This window comes from Sebastes fasciatus, chromosome 19, assembly GCF_043250625.1.
Source record: "Sebastes fasciatus isolate fSebFas1 chromosome 19, fSebFas1.pri, whole genome shotgun sequence".
NCBI classification, from domain to species: Eukaryota; Metazoa; Chordata; class Actinopteri; order Perciformes; family Sebastidae; genus Sebastes; species Sebastes fasciatus.
In genome coordinates, this window is record NC_133813.1 from 16,135,062 (window position 1) to 16,160,502 (window position 25,441).

At 40.5% G+C, this 25,441-nt stretch overlaps 1 protein-coding gene across 6 annotated transcripts in view; it reads right to left on the reverse strand.

Moving 5' to 3' along the window:
• skor2 (SKI family transcriptional corepressor 2) overlaps nucleotides 1-25,441 on the reverse strand; it is a 121,800-nt gene that overhangs the window by 69,764 nt on the left and 26,595 nt on the right. The window contains exon 1 of one of the 6 annotated variants that reach the window (XM_074616840.1): nucleotides 20,726-20,786. The exons of the other annotated variants lie outside the window; for them this stretch is intronic. The gene's annotated coding sequence lies outside the window, so the exon portion shown is untranslated. Of the gene's footprint in view, nucleotides 1-20,725; nucleotides 20,787-25,441 lie in introns of those variants that run through there. 6 annotated transcript variants of the gene reach the window in all.

The following is a 25,441-nucleotide window of genomic DNA, read 5'->3' on the forward strand; positions in this document are numbered from 1 at the left end:
GCAAACAAACGATTATAAAAATGTATTTTCCGTGTATTTTCCGTGTTGTTCACCCCCCCCCCCCAGTATATCCTGTCATCACGGAGATCACGTCCCAAATTGTTTTGCTATCCTGCAAAGGAAATCAGATAAGTAGCGACATATGTTTTGCATTTCCATAAAAGCAACATTTGTAGAATTAACTATATCTGCTTGGAAAAACCCAAACGGGGGAATTTAGAAACACTCATCTGTTTATGAACGTCCTCGCTGGGTTCCTGTGAACAGCAGAACATACAAGAAATAAAACTATATTTTGTAGAAACAGATTAACAAAATAAAAGGCACTCTCCAGGTCATTTCTGAGCGGAAACTATTTTTCTGATGCAAATTCCAGCACTAGATCGTGATTATTAAAGAAAACGAGTCCTCTTTGAAATACAACTGTGAGCTGACAGCATGGTGCCACTATTGTTCGTCTTTCCACGCTCCCTCTGCAATGCAACGGGCTTCTCTTCTCCCCTTCTGCCTCCTCTGTTTAAAAAGGCATTTGCGTGAATCTAAATCCGGCTTAATCGTAATTCTCCAACTAAACTTGCTGTGGAGAAAGCCATGAGCGCGAAGCTCCTTTTAAGTTCATAATCACTTTCTCCTTTAGCCGGGGATAATGGTACTACTTGTGGGAGATTTAGCCCACGTCTGACTTTCTCTCTCTCTCTCTCTCTCTCCTGCCCTCCCTCTGCGTCTCTCTCCGTTTCCCCCAAACGCTATCTCTCTTTCTTCGGACCATTAGTGATATTGCCGGGCCGCAGACCTCTGTGTTAAGTCACTTAATCAAAAGCAATGGGTTGAAAATCTTGTTTGGTCTCTTACGTCTGATTCATTCCTGCAGACAAGAGCAGCGGAGAGACAGAGAGAGGGCCGGGGGGAAATAAATGGAGAGCGAGACAGATAAGTAGAGGGAAGGGAGAGAAAGTAAGCGAGCGAGTGTTGATAGTAAAGTGAGATGGCGAGGGAGAAAGTGTGAAGAGAGGAGAGAGAGGACATTAGGTGGTGGTACTATGTGTTATCAGCTAAGCAGCAGCAGAAAGGCCATCATTGGCTCTTTCACCCTGAGGGGATGAAGAGGCCACTGTTCCTCTAACCACTTCTGACCACCTCTCATCCACACACACATCCACACACACTCAACAGGATTTTCAAGTTCTTTTCTTTTCTTGTTCCTCATCGGACTTCTTCATCAGTATAATTTATACATTTACAAAAAAAATGCTTTTCCTCTCCTCTCCTCCCACACAACACCGCCCGAACAGAGACCTTCAAAGTAAAATGTTCTTGAAGAGATTTTGAAAAGACGACACAGCACATCCTCCAAATTAAACAACAAAATACGCCGTTTAACTGTCCTCTGGAAAACCACAAACGTTTTCTTATCCAACATTGGCAGAACGACGTAATTTGTCAGTGCCTCTCAAAACTGTGACAAAAATAAAACTGTGTCTGCTCTGACATCAACATGGTTAAGGTTTGGTTAAAGGCCGAATGAGTAGGATTGTCCTAAAAAACAATGGTACTCTCTGCTTGTATTTCCTTATTTTGCTATGTTCGGGACGTTTCTTGGCGTCAACGTCTATAAAAAACGTAGCGACCAGGTCCCAGATCGTAAGCACGCATCCATGAGGAAGCTACAAAAATGCGCGGGTAAAAAAAAAAATGAATATAGTGAGGACAAGGACCAAACATGAGAGTAAATCTGGGGTTGATTTTCACCCGCTGTGCTTAAAACCGCAACAGACAAACCCTGCTCATTCTGCCTTTAAGTTTAGGCACAAAAACGTCTTGGTAGGAAAATGAAAAGATCATGGCATGGGTGAAAATTTGTACTGCTTTAAGTTTAGGGGACTTTCGTCTTCATGATTACAGTAATAAAACAGGCTAACGCCGAATTCCCACCAGGCAGTGCTGTTCGTTGCAATAATTACATTTCTCTGCGCCCGGGAGGCGTGTTCATGTGTTTCAGGCAGGAAGAAATTTGTTGGGTAAACATGTCACAGGAGTCACATAATCTGTTTACTGATTGGCTGCGAGTCCTCTCTGGCCACACTTCGCCGCTTAATGTTTAAAAAGCTTTTCAAAGACATTGCATGGCAGTTCGCCGCAGGCTGCACTTCGCCACTGCTATGGTGTGAATTTGGCGTAAGGTTATGGAATGACCGCAGTCATGCTTAAAAAGAAAACCAACATTGACTGTTGGCCAAAATAACAAAATCGTGCTGACTAACCTAGGTGAAACAAACAAAACAATAAAAAGACATGTACTAAATCCAACTCCCTGGGAGCTCCATCCCTACAGCTTCAGTGCCATTTATAAAATGTTGTGAATGGACCAACCAGCAGAAGACACTCATCAGGCCGGGTTAGATGCAGAGAGAGCGCCATGTCAATGAAGGTCCTCACAAGTATAGAAGTACAACGATGCATGCATTGCTTGTGTGTGTGTAAACAGGAGATGATGGGTGATGGAGGGGCTCCATGCTCCATAGGGGGGCAAATGGAACATACGGAGCACCAGACCTCTTCTGCTGTCGTACTACACGCAAACCGACACACACAAACAGATTTTTACTTCCATTTATTAATTCAAAAGAAGAAAAGAAAAGTTGATTTCCCCTCCTCAGTGCAGCTGACAGGTTTAAATAAAAGAGTGTTTGTCTTCTGGAGGATGTGCAGCAGGAGAAGGAGGAAACACAACAGGAAATAGTCCTTGTGCGCTTCTATTCATCAGTGTACATCCATGAAATTAACTTCAATTGATACCCACTGCTTGACGGGGAAATACTAGCTGTAAAAATGCACTATTTGTCAAAAATTGTACCTGCAAAAACCCACCCAGATCTTACATTTCATAGCGTGGAGAAGCAGACTAACAACATCGAACAGCATCAGTTTGATTCCCCCCATGGTTAAGGCCAAACCTTATACCATTAATGCACTAGCTTTTGACATCAATGCACTCTACCGCTTTGTCTTAGTTGCAGAAGTTAAATCAGCAAAGCATTTCTCTCCAAAAGTAGAGAACTGCACAAAGCTGAAGATCTGTAAGATGGTTTAAAAGTCATAAGTGAATTGAATTTTCTTAATTATGGTAAAAGTCAAAAAGTGGTGTACTTTGTGGTGAATTACCCTATGATGCACATCAGGGTCAGAGAGTAAGCTCTCTGCTCTTAAGAAGCCCGTAGTTTTCATTTCCTAATTGAGAAAGAGATGGATTGAGGGATAGACAGAGAGCAGAGATGGACGAGAGAAACTAGTATCTCTCTCATCCGTCATTTCTCTCTCTCTCTCTCTCTCTGTTAATAGCCTTTCATTTCATGTTTCCCTTTACCCTCAGTTCCCCCTGCCCCATATGTATGAGTGTTCAAAGTCTCCTGGATTTGGGACATTGCATTGTGGGATAGTGCAGTTAGCAGCCCTACTTAGTGGAGTCAAGCCCCTTTTAAAAACACCCCCGGAAATCCCTCTCAGACCAAATCTTTTAAAGCCCTCCATCTCGCCCTTCTTTTGGAAATGCACAGTTCAAGAAGAAATGGAAAAAATAAAAATAAAAAAAACAAATTTAATCTTTTGGGCTTTTCAGGGTGAGAGAGAGACATAAGCATACTTATTCATGATTTTTTTCAGCACTGTATAATTTTATCTGTCAACTGTCAACTCCAACTGTCCCAGACTGTGACAGACTCGGTCAGATCATTCATAATTCACATATCATATTCATGATTGGCCCAAAATGTATATAAGTCTTAAAGTCCACAATTAATTTTGCATCCATAGATTTGCAAAAGGCAAAATCACAAACACACCAACAGAACTGAAGCTTGAAAATATTAAATGAAGAAACTAATAAACTTTCAGAACTGGTTGTTCAGCCGGTTAGACTGTTAACAGGTTATTTAATTGCCGTTATCAGTGGTCATAAGATAAAATGAACCTTTATTAATCCCATCTTAATCCCATTTTTATAACCCTCATAGATGTGGGTCAGAAGGGGCCTGCTACACCCACTAGTAGGTTTTATCATCAATTTACAATGGAGATCATCGAAAAAAGTAATAAAAGAAGACGACAGCGACCTCTATAGCGACCGTAATAATTATTAAAGGAGCAAAAGCGAAAGTGAGGCGCTGTAGTACAGACAGCGTGAAGACTTTTACCCAGGAGACTGGGGTTCGCATCATGTTTGAAACCAACGACGAGTAGTTGTCTTTGTGTTCACAACCTTAAGTTTCACTTTCACTTTTCAAACAGTTATTTTAAGCCAAAAACACAATCTTTACCATAAACTTAACTAACTGGTTTTGTTGCCTAAACCTAAAGAAGCTGTTTTGTTTGTGTTCAAAGCATGACATTTCATTCAGTTTTACAACTTGTTAGAACCATAGACTGTATATAAACATGGACGACACGACAGCTCCCCTAAAGTGAAACCAAAACATCTTGATCGCCCCCTGGTGGCTGGTTGCAGTAGAGGTCATAAAGCCCGCCTCCTCCATGTTAGCGGATGGGACATGGGACAAACTAAAAAGTCAAAGTACACGTCAAATAAATGTTTCCCAAAGATTGTTTCTGTCATTTTAGGTAGTTCCTATCACGCTGATGTATGTTCAAGTGTTATTTTTTCTGACAAGTTTGGTTTTAATTAGTTATTTGATGCTATAAAAGGTGGGTGAAACGTCATGGTTGGCAGCTGTTGAGTCTTTCTTGCTGACAAGCTGTGGCCGCGCTCGGCTCGCGATTGGTTCGGGCGGGTGACCCCCAAAATATCAAGTTGGCAGCTCCCTTATCCGTAATATTTTGGCTTCACTTCTGTACAGTGGGAGGAAGTGGAGATGCGTCGTCCATAGGGTTAAAATGTGTTACTTTTAAGTTTCGCTTTCACAACGTAGTAGGCTCCTACTGACCTACATGAGGATTATAACGACTGATAATGCACATTTGATGAGCTGATAACAATTTAATCGAGTCTTGTTGGATATTTCGGGCTGCACGGTGGTGCAGTGGTTAGCACTGGCGCCTCACAGCTAGAGGGTTGCAGGTTCGAATCCGGCTTGGGACCCTTCTGTGTGGAGTTTGCATGTTCTCCCCGTGTGAGCGTGGGTTTTCTCCGGGTACTCCGGTTTCCTCCCACAGTCCAAAGACATGCAGGTTAGGTTAATTGTGGACTCTAAAATTGCCCGTAGGTGTGAATGTGAGCGTGAATGGTTGTCTGTCTCTATGTGTCAGCCCTGCGATGGACTGGCGACCTGTCCAGGGTGTACCCTGCCTTCGCCCAATGTCGGCTGGGATCGGCTCCAGCCCCCCCGCGACCCCTAACGGGATAAGCGGTTGCAGATGGATGGATGGATTGTTGGATATTTCGATTGAGAAATAAAATCAGAGGGGTTTGTGTTTCTCTCTCTCTCTCTCTCTCTCTCTCTCTCTCTCTCCCCTTTGTCTGCATGTTTTTAATGAAGCATGTGTTGCTGCAAGTGTTGCTGATTCTCGGGAGGTGTGGATACTTCACATCAAAACACACTCCAGCACCTGTACACACAATCAGCCGCCTCCTCGCTGCCACAGGTGTACCGTAAGAACACACTCGGTTACACACACCTCAGACCTTTAAGAACACCCAATTCAATTAACAGGCAGACACATGCACACATTCAAACACACTCAAAACCCGCCCATCCACCCACCATCCAATCACCTAATCCACCAAGCTTCTCAATTCAATTAAGACACACCGAAATACTTCTTTTGATCTCAGTATTGGATATCAGGCACACACACCTGATGCTAGCAGCACTAGTGGTCTCATTGTCTGCAACACAATGCTGCTAAAAGCTAACATCATCTGGCTAGAGGTAACAACAGTTTTCAGGCAATAGTGATATTTTTCAAAGGTACAACAGAGGAGCGTGCTGCGAATTCAATTATGTAGCACTGTATTTCATGTGTGTGTGTGTGTTTCTGTGGCTGTGTGTTTTTTTATGTTAAGTGTGTATGTGTGTTGCCTCGGTGTATGCAAATGCCATTTCCATTTGATAATGAGCTTTCTACATTAGCTCTCCTGCATAAACTTGCTCCACTTCTGGCCTGTTTATCCAATATGAATATGAGCTGGATAGGTTTTTATATATTTGTTTGTTACGTTTGGTTGCATTTGTGTTTTAAGTCATCTGTTTGTTAGTACACTACATGTATACTATATACTAAGGATGTCGAGAGAACCGATACTAATTTCTGAAAATGTGACAGTACATTACTCATTTTTCTACAGGACAGGAGACTAATGGCGTCTCGGCGACCCCGGGACAATAGAAAATATGTTTGGGATGCAGTGAACTCACTATCAACGTGTTCATTTTTTTACATTGCGAACAATAAATCAGCGTTGAAATCGGCAGGACGAGAACTAGTTAACATCAGCTGTTAACTCCATGCAGGACTGTGCTGCTTACCGACTGCTAACAGCTAACTTTAACTAGCTCTCGTCCTGCCAATTTCAACACGGGAGGTGACATTGATTTACATTATGATGCGTTCAGGCTCTATTCAGTAAAATGCATTTGGTGAAGGTAAATTCTAACATAATTACGATGTGTTCAATCTTCTTGTTGCAATCTTGTAAAATTTAGTTTTTTGGTGAGAAACTTGAATAAATACAGTTGTTTGAAGGAGATGTTTTCACAGCAATATAAAATAGATAACAGAGAGGGAATTATGATCTGTTTAACTTCCTAACAAAAAAACAGTATGCAAATAATAATAAAGGAGTGTATGATGAATTTATTGTTTTACTTTTGCTTTTTATCGTGGTATCAAATTGGTATAAAAATAATGGAATTTCACTGGTATTAGTATCGACAACTACATTTCTGGTATTGTGACATCCATAGCCATAAAAAAAACCATAAAAATGAAGAAAATAATATTTAGAAAAATGACCAAAGAATTATCCATTACAATTAAAATATCTTCTTTTGAATCTCTTTATCATATATTATATTGTATCTATTAATATTGGTGATGAAAGTTTATGCCGGTAGGAGTGAGAGCATTTTTGTTCTCGGCAGATGAGAGTCGAGGTCGTCTCACTGGCAGGGAAATGACATTTTTGATTGTGGCGCCTGTTTTGTGTCTCTCTACATGAATACACAGCGCTGGATTTTGCATATGTAAGGTTAAAGTGGCGAAGCTCATCCCGCTGTATTCAATCCTTAAAAAAGACATTTCCTCTTTTCCCCCCCGAGGCTGTGTGTGTGGGGGGGCAGGTTGAGGTAATAGATGGGGAGGCAAAATGGCATATGTGTGCATCTGTGCATGTATACGTGCACACTTGCATGCAAAATCATTTGTGTGCATATGCGTGCGTGTGTCGCTCCCTGTTCATCTGAATGGGGATTCATTGGGCAGCCATTTCAAAATTAAATGCTTTTGGTCAGGCAGATTGCTTTACGTCTCTGTCATGTTGCTGTGAATGGGATGCAGCCTTTGATTGATATGAGGACTGACAGGAGAGCCCCCCTACACTCACACTCACACTCACACTCACACTCACACTCACACTCACACTCACACTCACACTCACACTCACACTCACACTCACGTCCTCAACCTCCACTCCTTTAACTTATGTAATTTGTCCCACCACACTGTATATTCTCATCGTTTTTAAAGATTAGTTTTAAGATATTTCCCATTCATAAGACAGTTTACAACAGACTAGAATAACACACACCACATGGAACATAAATACACTTTTTTTTTGCATCAAGACCTGAATAATCTTAATGATTCTGCAACTGAGGTCTCATTTTAGTCACTTGTTGTCATGTCAGAGTTTGGCACTTGAATAAAAAGGACAAATGCAAACATTATCATCAGGTTGTTGTCATGTTGTTGTAGTGTTTATATATTCTCAGTGCCATCACACACAAGAAAACTAGGGCTGTCAAAGTTAACGCAAATGTGTTTTAACGGCACTAATTTCTTTAACTCATTAATGCAATCAATCTTTCGGATGTTGTAGCGGGCTCAGTTTTAACCATGTCATACTAACTTGTTGCAAAGGAGGCTAAATAACGCTCCAAACGTACACTAAATTTTGAAGAGGAAAAACTGTCATGGGCATTTTCAAAGGGGTCCCTTGACCTCTGACCTCGAGATATGTGAATGAAGATGGGTTCTATGGGTACCCACGAGTCTCCCCTTTACAGACATGGCCACTTTATGATAATCACATGCAGTTTTGGCGCAAGTCATTGTCAAGTCAACAGTTGTTGCATGTTGGGCTTGAGTTTGTTATGATTTGAGCATATTTTTTATGCTAAATGTTGTACCTGTGAGGGTTTCTGGACAATATTTGTCATTGTTTTGTGTTGTTAATTAATTTTTAATAATAAATATATACATACGTACATGTATGTTTGCATAAAGCAGCATATTTGCCCACTCCCATGTTGATAAGAGTGTTAAATACTTGACAAATCTCCCTTCCGGGTACATTTTGAACAGATAAAAAAAATGTGTGTTTAATTTGCGATTAATCCCGATTAACTATTAACAACAATTTTGAATGACAGCCCTAAAAAGAAAAGCTAATGTTGAGTGAAAGGAGTGACACGATATGTTAAACAAACCCTTTTCTTTTAAAGACATTAATAAAGTGATTTTAATTTGGTGGTACAAGCCCTTTAGCCCTTTGTGGTGAAAATAGCATTGTATATTATGATGTCTTTTACTTCCTCTAATTTGCAGAGCATCGTATTTGTCAAATTGGTTAGATTCTGATATCAGTTCAGACTTCTAGGTTGTCATCTTGTGATTACCTGTTACTAACTTCGTCCACTTATTGGTCCTGAGAAGATATTTTAAATACATTTTTTTATGTTTTATATCAATGGTCCAAATTGTATTCTAACCTTTGTTATCTTGTTCCATTAATATTCATAGCCTGTTTCTATGTCTTTACTTTTTTTAAATCAAGTTTCCACAAAGTTTCAAGCTTTGCCCCATCTCTCACACACACACACAGCTGTCAGGAACTAACAGTACTAATAAGAGATCTACAGATGGTCCTCAAATATCCTGCACACATTTCCTTTTCCAAAAACAACTTATGGAGAGTTGGTTTAAGAACAATTTGCAAAACTTCCAGACTGCCATAACTAAACACAATCAGTCCCGTCAGTCTTTGAATTTCCTGCTTTGTGACAGTCTGCATCTGCCTTCCTGGTGAAACGTCATCCGTCTGTCACGCACACATGCCTTCATTTCCTACAAGAAACATTCTTAACTGTGCGGGTGGAACTGGTCTCAGAGTTACTTTGTAGGGCATTACTTCATTCTCTGATGATGCATGAAGCTTGAGAGCGCTGCTGCGCTGATAACGATAATCGAGTCGGCAGCTTGATGTGTTGCTAAACGCCTCACAAGCTCTTATTTAGGTACCTGTTGTGTTCGTACTGTATGTGAGCCACACCTAAAAAAGTCAATCAGAGAGGAAGATTTCAGCTTATTTTTGTTCAACATCCTGCCATACTGTAGCTATACCATGTGCACTTTATCCGTTTGCATAAAGGTGAAGTCTGCTCAACTTTCTTTGGGTTCAAAATGCGGGCTTAGTTTGTATCTTCTCAAGCCCCCCTCTGAATAGGATAAGTGGTTACAGATAATGGATGGGTTCAAAATATAATTTACATGGAAGCTGTCAAGCTGATCGACAAGAGAAAGACAATAGTTCCTACTCAGCCACTGTCCATTAATTTAACCATTTGTCTTTAAAGCTGCAGTCGGTAACTTTGAGCAAATAAGTTATTTTTATAAAACTGTCACTGAGACATGAGACGGATAGTCTGTGAAAAAATCATGTTCAAGATTATGTTACTGTAATGCCCCACAAATGTTTTCAGAAAGATCTTGTAGCGTATGAGAAGGTTTGTGACCCGACCGCCCTTCTTGAAAACAGTCGAACCAAAACCAAGCACCGCCCAGAGCAAACTTTCACGTTTTACAGCTAAACAGTACACTAACATATGTTTCTGAAAACATTCAAGGTGAGAAATAGTTATTACAGTAACTTTACCTTGATTAATGTTTGATCAACGTTGCCCAGTTTGACCGTTTGATCGGAGTTTGTGAGTTTCACGTGCGGTGATTGACAGCTGCTCTGGAGACTGCTGCTCTGCCCTGATTGGTTGTTATCCTTTTCTCACAGATCATCCGTCTCATGTACTACGGTCAGGATATAGTGACAGTTTTATAAAAAACAGCTTTTCATATGTTCTCAAAGTTACTGGCTACAGTTTTAACCCTGCCATGGTGTTTGTGAACAAGACAGTGATACCACATGAGGCATCAACCGAAGGCCTCAAAATGGAAAATGCAGTCTTCAACTTGTTTACTGTTTATGGCATTATTATTGCTGTCCATCAAAATAGTCAAATTCTGTATATGCAATAATGTCTCGGGTATGACACAGGAATGCTGTTCAGGTGGACAGCAAGGAAAACATCCGCTTTGAGGCTACACTCACCAGCACAACACACCTGATGAAAACTATTGTATTTTGTCATAAAAATCTATTTGAGTTCTTGTCACACTCTCTCTCTCTCTCTCTCTCTCTCTCTCTCTCTCTCTCTCTCTCTCTCTCTCTCTCTCCCTCTCTCTCTCTCTCTCTCTCTCTCTCTATGGCTCCACATCTATCTGTATCTTTAGTTGTGCATTTTGTGTGTGTCTGTGTGTTACACCGTGTCTCATTCGCCTCAGATGCGAGGGGCTTCTCACTCGCTGAGCAGATGAAAGCCACTAAGAGGTAATGGAACCTCTGTTGAGACGAGCCAGCCAATCTGCAGCTCACCAAAATACATTTCACACAATCACGAGCACGCACACACACACGTCTACCTGATACATTTGCATCTCGAGTGCTGTGGCAGCTAGCTAGCTAGTGAGACAATTTGAGTTAGCATTCAAATGAAGGCAGTGTTTGTGTGAGCCCTGGAGAGAGAGAGAAAGAGAAAAAAAAACAGCAGAGAAAGGGTTTTTTAGGAATATGCAAATACTGCCCTGCATGGGAAATCTATCTTGAAATGAGCTTTCTATTTGGGGAGCTTAAATCAAGAATCACTTTGGTACACTGATGTGAATTGAATAACTTTCGCTTCTGCCGATGTTTACATGTATAACGTGGCCGGCAGGGTTTAAAGAGACAGAAATAAAAATTAAAAAATGCAAAGAAGAAGAAAGAAAAACTATGGCTGTCAAAGTTAACAAAATGATAACGCAATTTCATTTTAATGCCACTAATTCCTTTAATGCATTAACGCAATCGACCATTCAGAGGTTTTAGTGGGCTCAGTTCATATAGTGCTATCATATGAGATTACAAAAACCTAAGGAATCCATTGGTACCAATCATGTCATAGTAGCTTGTTGGGAAGAAGGTTAAATAACGCTCCGAACTTGCTCTAAATTTTGGCGTGGAAAAACTGGCATGGCCATTTTCAAAGGGGTCCCTTGACCTCAAGATATGTGAATCAAGATGGGTTCTGTGGGTACCCACGAGTCTCCCCTTTACAGACATGCCCAAAGACCAAGACTGTGACACTTCGTACTGCACCGCACTGGTATGTTTTATCCTTTCTCAAGCTGTCAAATTACATTATGTTGTTGTAAAATGTCATTGTGAAACAAAATTTGCTGTACAGTAAGTATCCTTAACAAGTAATTTGTGTCAAAAACAGCCCGTTTGAAAGCAATTAGCAGATTATTTAACTCTGGGCAAAGTAACTTAGTTAATTAACAACCTCTTAAAGGAATAGTTTGACAATATACTTATTCACTTTTGTCTATTTAATATGGAGCTATAGAGCTGGGAGGCATTGAGCTTAGCAACAGCTAGCCTGGCTCTGTAAATAGCAGTACAGATTTCATAAACAAGATAATTAGTGAAGCTGGTATGCAGATTGTTTAACCGTAGACAGAACCAGGCTAGCTGTGCCCCCTGCCTCCAGTCTTTATGCTAAGCTAAGCTAACCATTGGCTCCAGCTTAACACTTAATGGAAAGACATGACAGTGGTATGGATCTTCTCATCTAGATCATATCCAAACGTCTAACTGTTCCCAAATTTCAACAAAACTGTACATCCATTTTGAAACAAAAAGTGTACCAAGTCAGTACAGGTCTTCATTTGATTAGCTAAACAAAAGTACTTTTAGGTGCCAACATGCCTTCAATACAGCACCTTTATGCCCACACATGGACAACACCAACTATGACAACTCACTCGACAACCTACTCATAAAAAGGGCAACAAAGCAACAAAACTAGCACCATCTACAATCTTCCAACCTTGTTTTAGGGGAGTAGAAATCAGTTATCATCCAAAAACTACTAAATGAAAAACTTAAAACTGTTCACGTACAACCACATGCACATGTGTGTGCTGGTGCTGTGGACTAAAACGATTTCCCCACTTTAAATTCCCACTTTACAAAACCCTAATGCAACAGAGCAGGTATAGATTTGGGGCAACACTTAAAGTTGAAGTAGGCGAGATTGGAGCAAATGTGATTAAAAAAAGTTATTTTTATAAAGAAACGGTCGCTATATCCTGACAGTAGCACATGAAACAGCCAATAGGAACGCTCTCCCCCTGAAATGACCTGTGATTGGTTAAAGTCTCCCGTCACAGGCTACATTTTCTAAAGCCTGAAAACAGAGCCATGAGGAGGTGCAGAAGTTTAGTTTTCTCTCAGAACACTTGAATTACAATATGCTGAAAGGTTATTATGGAATTTTTGCCCAATGATGCCAAAAATGTACCACCTACTGCCACTTTAAGACCCAGACTGTGGACCAGATGGACAATGAGAGACTTGGGAGAAACGTGTTGAGAGTGTTGCTCTAAACAATCACCGACATGAATTTAAAACATAGTTAAAATGTCATCTAGAATATGAGACATTTTAAAAATCTCCACAGTAAAGCTCATTCTGAATCAACATGATACTTAGCACTATAACTCTGTCACGCTGCTGTTTCCACAGAGAAAGTTATTACAGTGATTTGTTTGCAGTGGAGCCCTCCACAGTTGCCGGTATCGATGTAGTCAGACCGTAGATACGCGTGTGTGTGTGTTTCTGAGACATTATGCAGTACTTGTAACTCTTGCATGCACAGACTGGTGTGTCTGAATGTGCATACAAACAGGATTGTGCATGCACACATTCACGTATGTGTGTGTGTGAGATAGAGAGTGTGTGTGGCTTCATCCTGTGCTATATGGATCATAAAGCACACCTAAAAGGCTGAGAAGGGTCGATGGAAAGGGGCGACAGCCTTCTGTGTAAAACTAACAGCTCTCAGATAAACTAACGGAGAGAGAGGCGGGAGTCAGAGCAAACACGCCGCAGTAGATCACATGCAGATAGGCTCGCCCGCTCACCGTAACACCGCTCTATCCCTGGAATCCCTCGTCGTAAAACTTACTTATGGCTCTTTTTAATTCTTCCCGGTGTGAAAAGACCCTGGCCGACAGTTAACTAACTAATGGGATAAAAGGAGCGGGCCAGAGATTAGCCTGATCCGACGTAGCGGTCCAGAGATGAGACCTCACGGCAGCATTGTAAAACAACACCACTGAAGTGTTATATATACGGTGTGCTTGACAGGAGATATTTTGCTCCAACTTTCTCTTGTACTGGGCTGCTTAAGGCCGGCCCACGATAAAAGATTTTTTTAAATCTTAACAGATTTTGAACATGTGAGAGACCCCACACATAATGATATGTTATGATAAATGTAACAGTTTGGTTCCTATAGTTTGTGTTGAGCAACGATTTGGCCAAAACAGCACACCACACACTAACAGATTTATTCATGAACAAGTTTCTTGACTAAAAAAAAAAAATAATCTCGCAAAATCTCTTGTGATCAAACGTGAATTTAGTGTAAACAAACGTGGCTGACAACAGGTAGGAAGAATTAGCGATGTTTTTGCACTACTTTGTACTGAAAATTCACAAAAGATGGACGGAGGGAGTCATGGAGACACGTTAAATAAACACTTGTGTTGCTGCCACAAATCAACAAGTTGGTCCTCCATTTCTGATCTCCATCTTACTACTACTTTATGCTTCGCGTTTAGCATTAGCTCATGCATTAGCCGCGGCTGCCATGACGGCGGTGGATGTCCATCCGCTTCAGTCTCAATTGGCTATCGTTCTTTCCCACTTGACTGCGTCATTGGCTGTCCTCGGGGGTTCCCCACACACAACAGGAGATCCGATCATAAATATTGAACATGTTTAATATTAAAGATTTGAAATTTGTGCTGCCAGGTTGGAATTCTGAGCCGATTGGGGGATGTAAATGTCACTCTTAACATACCTCACACCACAGGAATATCTGAACCTAATCTTTAGAACCATCCAAAAAAATCAGGACTTGGCTGACGATTGTCGGGAGGGAGGAATCAGGCCCCAAAATCGGCTTGATTGTTCTGTAGTGTGTACCCGGCATTACAGGCACATATAGCATCTACACGGCTCTCTCACACACGGAGTTGTGTTTTCAAGCAAAGCAAGAACAGAAAGAAAGCAGGAGTACCTGAGGACAGGGTGCAAGAAAAAGCAAGAAGGATGTAGAAGTAAGCACACGGGGAAAAAAGAAGAATGAAGAAAAAAGAGTGGAACGCTAGCTTCCTATTTAGATGATGATTAAAATTCATAGGCTCCCCACCTCTAACATCCCTTTACCCCCTCCATCCATCCATCCCTCTATCCATCCATCCAACCCCCCCCTCACTCACACACCCCCTTCGATGCTGAAGCAATCTCGCAGCAGTCACAGCCTTCTCTCCCTGCAAAATTAATTTGACAGGTTTGCATTAAGGCACCTGATCAATACCCACTTAGAGCCGTGAGGGCTAAAGCCAAGAAAAATAACGCACCGGCCTCCCCTCCTCTCCCCTCTGTACCAGATGAGAAAAAATGAATCTTGGACACTTTTTTCACCCCTCCCTCGATCGCTCGGCGGTCCTAAGCCCTGCTCTCTATCAGACGGACGCACACAAATAAACACTCACATAGACACATAAAAGCACACAAATGAACACATATACAGACGCGCACATGCAGCTCCGAGCTTCTCTATCAACGGGGCTGACCTCCTGCCATTGATCGGCAGCCGTTAAGTTGACAGAGGGCCTGGGAGCTGTGTGTGTGTGCGTGTGTGTGTGTTTTTTGCGACTTTCACTGGGCACTTAACCAGGCAACGATCAACTATACAACCTTGATAAAGTCAAGACTGTGTTTGTGATAGACGGCCCAAAAAGAGGATAATTTGTGTGCAGTTGAAATGAAACGCAGAGTCGGAGTTTGACACAACCTCACAGGCCGTGCATCTAAAAAAGGAAGATGGAAGTCAAAGGAGTAGAGAAATGTAGAGATATGAGAAAGAGGACAAACATAACAGATAAACTGAGAATATTCAACAATCAGATGTTCCTAAAGACAAATCCGTTTGAGTATCCATTTGTTAAAGCTTCGTATTTATCCCTGAATTTATCCTATCCTCGCTTTCATCAACTCGATTCTTAACATTTGGAAACCTGTCCACAATCTCTCCTCTCGTTGACTCCCGAGCAGTTCCAGTTCTGGTGAGTTAAATGTTTTTTGCTCAAGAGCACCTTGTCAAGAGTTGTTAAATGAGTTCACAGTCGTTCCCTCACAGTGACAGCTGATTCACAGAACTGTTGAGGAAAGTTACAGTTTGTTTTACGACGGAAGACGAGCATCAGCTTCAACATCGGTGTTAATAATCTCTAATGGCTGATGGTTGATGATGTTGGCAGCAGATGGAAGCATGTATATGGTAAACTGGTTATGTGCTTAACAAGAGATATTATCTCCATTCACACTGTGTTTTAGATGTTAGGTAGTTAGCACAGATGTTTAAACTGTATGATTTGTCTGATCCAGGCAAGTGAAAGAAACTGACTCACTATCATCCTTGAGTTTTGAACCTTTTAGGCACGATATGCACAATATCTATATATTGGGCTAATAATAATTGGCCGCTAATTAATAAAAAATTATATTATTATTTATTATTCCGATAATGAAATTATAGATGATAAATGATTGGCCGATAACACAAAGCCAAATTGCTTTAATTGTAACAAGTGCAGCATCTACACACTCCGATACAGTAAGTGGCGGTATGCACCTTTAAAGTTGGTTTGCGATCTGCCAATAAACACGTATTGAGTATACACTGACATGTCTGATGTGAGAGATTATATCAAAGCATTTCTTTTGAAGTCTTAGGGCAAACTGCTCTATAAAAGCCAAAGTATGTTTGTGAAGTTTTTTGATGCACTAGAAATCAAAATAATAGAAATAATGAATTACCATTTGAGAGTCAGAAATGTTCTTTGTTTTTGTTGTACTAATAATAGTGATGTCACTCAGATTTGGTTAGGTCAGAGATCTATAAAATCATCCACATCTTAGTCGTTCAGGTGTGCATCATAAACTACAGGTTATAAAACTTATTTTTAAAAAACAAAAATGTCAAATTATTGGTAATCTTTTTTCGGTATCGGTCGTGATAAGAAGGTAATTATCGGTTATCAGCTGAAAAAAATCCATGTCGTGCATCCTTATCATCTTTATTCCTCTAGCTGAGTTGCACTTACTGTAAAAAAAAAATTTAAATGTGCATTTTAAAAGTAAAAATCCTGCTTTAAAATTAAATTCTTAATGAAGAGTGTTACTATGAGGCTAAGAGGTGATAAAAGTATAAAAATGAAAAAAAAAAAAACTACTTTACACAGCCATACATGTCCTTATAGTACATGGTGGAAAAACCGACAAAAACATCTGATAAAATAAAAGTGGATATAGGGGAATAGAATAGGATCTGAACTGGAGTCAGTATTTGGCTCTTTCAGGGTGCTATGACTTTTCAACAAACTAATTTGACTTAAAAATCCACTATTTTTTTCTTAAACAGGAACCAATAAGTGAGGGGTCAAGGCAAAGTTAACATTTATAGACAATTGAAGCAGCCTCTGTACTGGGACAAGAGCTACACTCCTCCACTTATCCCTCCGTTCCTTCTCATCCATCCGTCACAGAGTCTTCCAGGGCTATCCCATCTCATCCAGGCAGAAATCAATACCTGGCCCCTGAGACAGGCCCTCAATAAACAGTGGAGGGAGAAACATGGGCCAGCCTCCAGAGCTAAAGCTCCCCCCTCGCCTAACCTCCCGCTCTCTGCACAACACAAAGTAAATGAACTCACTACTTTTCCTCTAACTTCATCCAACCAACAGCAGAGACCCCCATCCAATGTTTCATCCCCTCAAGGTTGCAGCGATGTTTCAGTCCCGGCAATGATTCAAACAAACGCACCTTCACACTCGCGTAGGAGTTTGCAGGCTGATAGGGAGCAGGTACTGTATGAATGTGTGCTTGTGGGTACAAGCACGGGATCAATGCATGCACAAGCAATACATGTTCTGTCTCAGCTGTCTTTCTCGTCTCAATTCTTGAAATAATGCAACAAACTGCAAAAAGATATGTTGTAGTTGCAATACAAATTCACATTATGGCTAGTACAACTTTCTAAACAATTACAGCGAGATCCGTTCTACACAATAGCCAAAATAGATTCCCCTATCGCCATTTTTTCCCCTTTGATTTCAACTAGTAACGCTTCAACAACGATAGAAAACACTTGCTGTATGAGGGTCAAACAGAATTTGTGAGCCGCTACCCTTCTGGCCAATGACACAAGGGAACACAACTGCACCAGGCAGATGACTATAGTTTATTTAAACTGAAACCAGCTGAAGACAGTGGGAAAAGATTAAAAACATCACTAATAGTAAAATGTATTGTCTTGGTTTGGAAGTTGACCATAGTTCAGTTCAGTTAAAAGAAAATCTTCCACCCTGTAACCTGAACACTCTTACTCTGTTTCAGTATTTGATTTGACTTGTTTCTATTCATGTATATACTTTTAAATGATACATTCTTTTCTGTTTTCATAAACAAAGCATGCTGTTTTCCTTTTAATACCATGGACACAATGAACACAACATGAATTAGGACACACGCATGTGAAGGATAGTGCTAACAAAAGTGTTAAGTCAAAATGCTAGTAGCAGGCTGAGCTCTGTTTTAAAGGTTCACACAGGTTCCCCCATGGTATGTCTTATTTCTTTAACCCTGATCTATACCAGCTGGGGTTCCTGCAGACCACAGAGGTCTACTTTTTGTCATATCTCTACAGGTGCTTTGTTCTATAATACCAATTTGCTCTTTGCCAATCAATTTGTTCCTTCATATAATTGTTTTCTGTTTCTGTTTTAATTGGTGTTTTTTAAATAATGATTTAAAATAGTCAAAAGCACCCAATTGCAGCCTAAAATAGATAACATAGAATAGATAGATAACATGTGGTCATAATTTAAAGTATCACACACTCTGTCAGTCATTGTGAAGAAGACAGACACAGATTCCCTCATGTGCTCTGTCTATTTTAGTTTAACACAATATTATGCAAATTCACTGTAACTCTCTTAAAATAATAATGATCAGTTTTTTTTTATTACATAACTAATAATGCTTTGAGAAGAGTTAACATTTTGCTATGATGGCTGTTCTTGTCGGTAGTAGTATGTTAAATATGTTGGTAGGATGAGGGTTAAATTAAGAACAAAATACACTTTTCAAAAGGCAATGATCATCATCCTAAGGCGACAGACACCGTCTCAGCACATCTACAACATTAAAGACACTGACTTTTGATGTGAACATGTGCTTCTGTTGAAACAAGAGCTGATGAAAGCCATCTATCATGTATGTTATTGGCAGTGTACAGAGAAAATACAACTCAAGTACTTCAACCTCCGTCTACTGTTCACTGCAGCCTCACTTAACATGGACCCCAAAGTTAATAGCTGTTGTGTTGGCACTCCACGTCCACTGTGTTTTGGGCCTATCAGAAATAATGCTCATTTCACAAAATTCCAATCACTCCACCACTTCCCCACCAATACTTTACTATTGACCCTCTCATCTTTGGGACACTGGGAGACTTAATGCCTCCAAATAGCTTTGTCTTAAATCAGACTTGCATATTTCCCCATCCACTAACACAGTGCACTCTGGGGGAAACGGAGAAACAGAATAAGAAACTGCTTTGTTTTACTTCTGAAAAGATTCTTGAGCTGCACATTACCCAGTATGTTCTCACATTTACTTGTCTCAGTGCTTCATACGTGATCGCTCATGTGAGTGTTTCCTCTCTTCCTTATTTGATAGTTTGTCTGTGAATTACTGTATTGCTTTCCTCGTTTTTTTTTTTCTTCTCCAATAGGTGAGAGTGGGAGTCGAAAAAGAAAAAGACAGCGGTGGGATTTTACTTGAGAGAGCCGAGGCCCGTGCACGCTGAGCTGCCGCGATGCAATTTCACCGCCGCGTTGCCACTTTCAGGCCTATTCATCCCTCCCTGCTGAGCCCCATTAGAGAAGACGGGCAGGTGAACAAGTGCACATGGAAAACAAGTTCCTCTAGGCGCTGTGGAAGCACCAGCCACCCACCCCCTTCCCTCCCCTGAACCCTTCTCCTCCACCCACACACACACACAGAGCACAGTCCTCCTTAGCCAGATGTAGATTGGAACAGACATCAATAAATAATTTAGAGGTCTTGAGACTTTTAAGTAGGAATCTATGCAGTGTGAAACGCCGTTTAATCGAGTAACTTCTGATGCCGTATCAATCAAAGCGGGGTTAAAAGCTGCTAACGTCTGCAGAAAAAAAAAAAAAAAAGGAGAAGCGAGGGATTCTTTTCGTTTCATTCCATCACCTTCTCTCGCACTCTCTGCACCACTTTTTTGTCTAGTTGATGGGACATTAGGTGACATTTGTATTCATCAATTGACCCTTATCTACTGGGTCGACATAAAGAGAGATAGGCAGACAAAGACAATCTCTCTGGTGCAATGCAGCTCATGCTAATGCAATAAAAAAAGGCTGATCAGGAGACACTGTATTTTGGGGGGAAGAAAAGGCATTTGAAGATGGGTTTCGAATAAGCCACTCGATTTAACTTGCCAGACACTTGATACAGGAAGAAAATGTAATGAAATGTCAGAAGACGATTTTACCGCTAATTCTCACAGGTGCAAGGATACGCTGATATGATAAAATACAAAAGAGGCCTGTATGCAAAATGAGCACTATCAGACTTGGGCAAAGACGGAGTGATTTGAGTAATACCCCCTCCCTCTCCCTCTCCAGCTCACATATTTGTTCATTTCACAATTCACATATTCAAATGCTTTACATTTTGATAGCAATAACTCCATTGATAGATCAAACCTGGCTCCTCAAAGAGAGGAAAAAAAATAAATAAATTGTGTGCCGTATATATTAGGCGTATATATTTCAGTTGTTTTACCACAGCTGAGCAATTTGCCTGCGAGAGCGTAGTTGTCAAGTTATAATAATATTGGAGTCTTAGCCAGACAAGCAAGCATGACGACGTGCACACACACACACTCACTCAGAAAAAAAAAATGAGTGTCTGGGATCGAACGCACACACACACACACACACACACACACACACACACACACAGACGCAAAGCTCAATTCTCTGGTGTCATCAGCAGATGTGTACATACCCTCGTCTCAATACAATACAGATGAGCTAATAGCCTCGGAGGCTCCCAGGCTGCCTCTGATCTCCATAATATCCCTACACACACACACACACACACACACACACACACACACACAGAGAGAGGGAGATAGAGAGAGAGAGAGAGGTGAGTGTATCTGCACAAATCCCATAATATCTCAATACCTGCCTGTCTGTGGGGAATCAGATAGACCTGGTTTACATTCAGCAACATTCAGAGGACAAATATGATCACTTAGAGACACATTCAGAGACACACACATGTATGTGTATGGGCGAGTGCACAAATATACACAAGCAAGAGTCCTTATGCACGTACACACGCATGCAGGTAATATCATTTAGATCCAACTGTTTTAGAGGTATTACAGGTTTAAAAGCTCATATGCAGGAACACACATTTGTTTTTTTAGTATTCATACGGTACATCAGTGAACTGTGAAATGGCACACACTCATATGAGGTACAAATCAAAACATGGCTATTGTGAAGGTGTCTTGTTACTCTTATTTTGTTCATCTGATTCGAATGCCTTTCAGGCGAAAATAAAGGCAGTTTTTTTCAGAGATGTTTTGTGGTGCATTTAATGGTGACGGCGATGATGTTCGGCCACAGTGCATGAGTTTTGGTGTATTTTCTCTCATAAATGGACAGGTAACCAATGCGACCATGGGACACAGATTAAAGATCAGGCTGTGCCATAGCTCGTTCAGCCCATTGAGCTCATTTACTCAATTATGTTTTACAATTACAGAGAAATTACACAAGATAGAATCTGAAAAAAAAAAGTATGAGTGTACATTTAAAAAATTGGGGCATTTAGCCCATTCGGTGTAGTTCACATTGAATGTCACTAGAGCTGGGTACTAGATACTCAGATAGTCACTAGATTGGTACTTGATACCTTTAAGGTATCAACTGAAATAACCAAGTACCAAGTAGTATTGAAACTTTTGCATACCTGGCTGTATGAGCGCTCTGCAGTGTGGCAGCGATTAGCTAGCCAGTGGGACACGCACACAGCTTCCATTCACATGATGGATATCAAATTAAGTACTTATGGTATCACTTTAAGGGTACAGGCATAACATTACCCAGACCTAAATGTCACAATCAGTTTAAATGCTTAGATCACAACCAGCTCAGTCATTGAATGATTTCAGTCTGAACATATTGACGCTTGAAAAAGTCTTGAAACAAGTAAAGTTGCTGTGGAAAGAGTCTAAAACTATCAACTGTTAGCTAATTTAAAAAAAAAAACTTCAATTGTAGTTAGGTCTGTCACAATAATAACCATATCGACTTATCGTACAATATATGGACTTGACCTCAATGATGTTTGCTGACCTCTATCGCACATTTTGTTTACATGCGTAATTGTTTACATAAGAATGTCACCAATGTTTTAGCCAAAATGATGCCAGAATAAACAGCAGGAGTACTTTTTATTTATTCTTTTCTTCTATTCATGTTTATTTTATTATTATTTATAGTATTATTTTCACATTCTCATTCCAGTGTCTGAATATTCTTAAGAATTAAAAGTGCATTGCTCTTTTAAAAAACGGTGTACTTGCATTATTATGCTATTATATTACCATTATATAAATGCTTTTAAAATAAAAATTATTTCTGGGACAATATATCATTCATTCAAAGAAAATAGTTATTGTGACGGGCCTAGTTGTATAGTTGTATTACACAATTTGAGAATATGACAGGTCAGGAAAAGGTATATTTTTGTTGTACTGTGGAGGTCCTGATGCGTGTACATGTGTAAGAGTGTGTGTGTTAGGTCTCTTTATACGCCTGTCGTCAGGTCTTCCATAGCCAGTAAATAAAAAGCAAAGTGAATTCCACTTCAGTCTGAGGCTTCGAGAGGATCTGAGGGGATCTGATAATCACCACAGGGATTTGTGTGTACGTGTGTGTGTCTGCGCATGCATGTTTTTTTGTATCTGTGTGTGTGTGTAGTGTGCCGTTTGATCTCCAGCAGTGAGAAGAGGCACCAGAGGGACGTTCCAATCAAAGGAGCTCAATAACGGCTAATTTTACAATACACAAACACATACTACAGAAACGATTGTAGACGTGTAAACACGCATGCCAACACACACAGTAACATACAACCACCAGAGTGCTATCGCCCAGTGATAATTGTGTAATATCCCGGTAATATGAAGAGCTGATTTTCTAAATCAAACAGTGAATGTGAAACCTTCCATTACCGCGCAACAACAAGGACAATTTATCAAGGTAAAAACACAACTGGGGCGAAGTAATGACACAAACATTAAATAAATCGCTACTGAAAATCACATCTAATCTAAACTGTGGACAAAAACAAATAAGATGGCGCTGAGAGTACATGATTGAGAATAAATTACAATTCATCTTGCATTTACATCTGCAAAAGTTTATTCTCCATCTCGGCTGTCTTTGGAGAGCAATCGGAAATATTAACATTTGTCACAGGTGTACAATTTTCTTCCGTCGCCAAGACATTTAAAGTATAACAAAAACAAAACTGTAGTTTAAGTCACTGCAGATGTGAAACGAAAACAACTCGATTAAATATGGAAGACAAAAAAAAAAGGAGAAACCCGAGAAACATTAAATGAAGAACAATGTGAGAATAAATGTAAGAGGAGACAGCTGACAATCATGGCTGAACCAATCAATACATGGTTCCTTTACTTCCCTCTGGCTGCTGTGTAAGAGTCAACATCTGTCAATTAACACACACGCACACACACAAGCATATAACATATCCATACACACATTCTGTACACACACACCCACACCCACACACACACTGTCTATCAGCCAAAGGGCAATAACCTCCTATGAAGCGTTGTGGTTTGGATCAGCAGTATTGACAGCTTTCACATTAGACCTATTGAAATGCATTGTTGTTGCCGCGACGACACACACACACACACACACACACACACTCTCACACGCACGCACACACAGATACTGCGGGTCTCTGGCATGTAACAACAATCAATCTAACACCACAATCACATTCTTTCCACCTGCTTAAACGGAGAAAAAGAAGCGGGCGGGTCTCTTGACTTTTCAGTGTCACCAAGCTGACCCCCAACCTTGACCTCTGACCTTTAGAGGTCCTGGTCAGGGGTTCAAGAGAGGGGATGGGGCGGAGAGAAAAGGGTGAGGATGGGAGAGATGGGGGGGATCGATAGATATGTTCAGACTGTCACGCCTGTTTCTGGAAAATAAAAGGCATTATAGATCAATTAGGTCTGACATCTATTTAGTTACGTATCTATTTGTTTGCTGCTTCTGGGCGATAAAAACTACCAGTTACCAAACCATATGTATAAACTACAGACACAGTATAACTTAAGTAGATGGAAACAATTGCAGTAAATAATGCTGTAACGTTTAATTGGTTCATGCTAATGACATTTTAGCTTTAATTTCTTTAATCAAACATGTCATGCATATTGTAAAAAACTAATTGAGAGTTATATTGGTCTCATGTAGGTCTTATAAGAAAGTGTGACAGAAGGGAAGATAGAAAGAAAAAAGGCAAAAGACAAAAAGCGAGAACAGCTCTGAGGAATGAATGAACGAACAGCTCGGGATCTATTCTCTGCAAAATTTATCTGGGAGATAAAGAGAAAGAAGGCAAAAAGGATGAAGGAAAGAGGAGAGGAAGACGTGGCCAATGCAGCAATGAAAGTGGAGACGGAAGAGGGGAGAATTGGGAAAAGTGATGGAGAGCGTTCAGACTCACAAAATTACTTTAATGTTTTAAATCTCTTTTTTTAAAAGCACATTAGCGAACAGGTGTTTTTAAAACTGCCATTTTACTCTAATGGGCTCTTAGATTTTATGGATTCATCTCGTATTCCCATTTTTCTTTTGCGGGTCCCATAAATACGCACATTAACTATCGATTGTTTTATAATCTAACTGATAGCTGTGCTCCACGGCCCCCTTTTTTTGCCTTCCTCGTTACTCGCCGTTGTCGTTCATTGCTGTTAACCGCTTGTGTCAATAATTTTGAAAAAACAGCAATCGGAAGTGTAGCGCGGATAAACTCCGATCCATTTATCGGTCATGCTGCTCGCTGTCAGTCGCGGTCATGTGGACGGCACTCCCCTCCTCCTCCCTTGAGGCATTGTGTTAACCATCCAACGACTCATTAGCATAACACCACCCCTGAAACACACACACACACCTCGGGACACTCATGAATAAATGAGCCTATATGTAACAGATTAGAATATAAGGATGGATAAAGCTGCATTATTTGAGTTACTTGAGGAAGGAGTAGGTGTATTCATTAAGTTACAATGTTGAAAAAAGATGAGCGGATTCATCCATAAGTTGCCCTGTCTTGTCCTTTACGTCCCTACATGTTACGCTCAAAGTTATTTTTTCAGGCCTGGCTTTTCCTCGCTTTTCCATGCGCTGATAAACGAGTCCCACTGTGTCTGTGCTCCATCCACTTAACAGCATCCAGCCAGATATATATATACACACACACACATCGATGTGGGGTGTCTTACGCCACAATAAAAACATCTCTCCTTCTCTCCTCTGTCTTTCTTTTATTGTATTGTATTATATCCAATTCCCAGAGGACCGTGGGGTAGCATCCCTCTCCCTCACACTCTCCGCCGGCAGCTCTGCACGTCTGTGTCTGCGTGTGTGTGTGTGTGTGTGT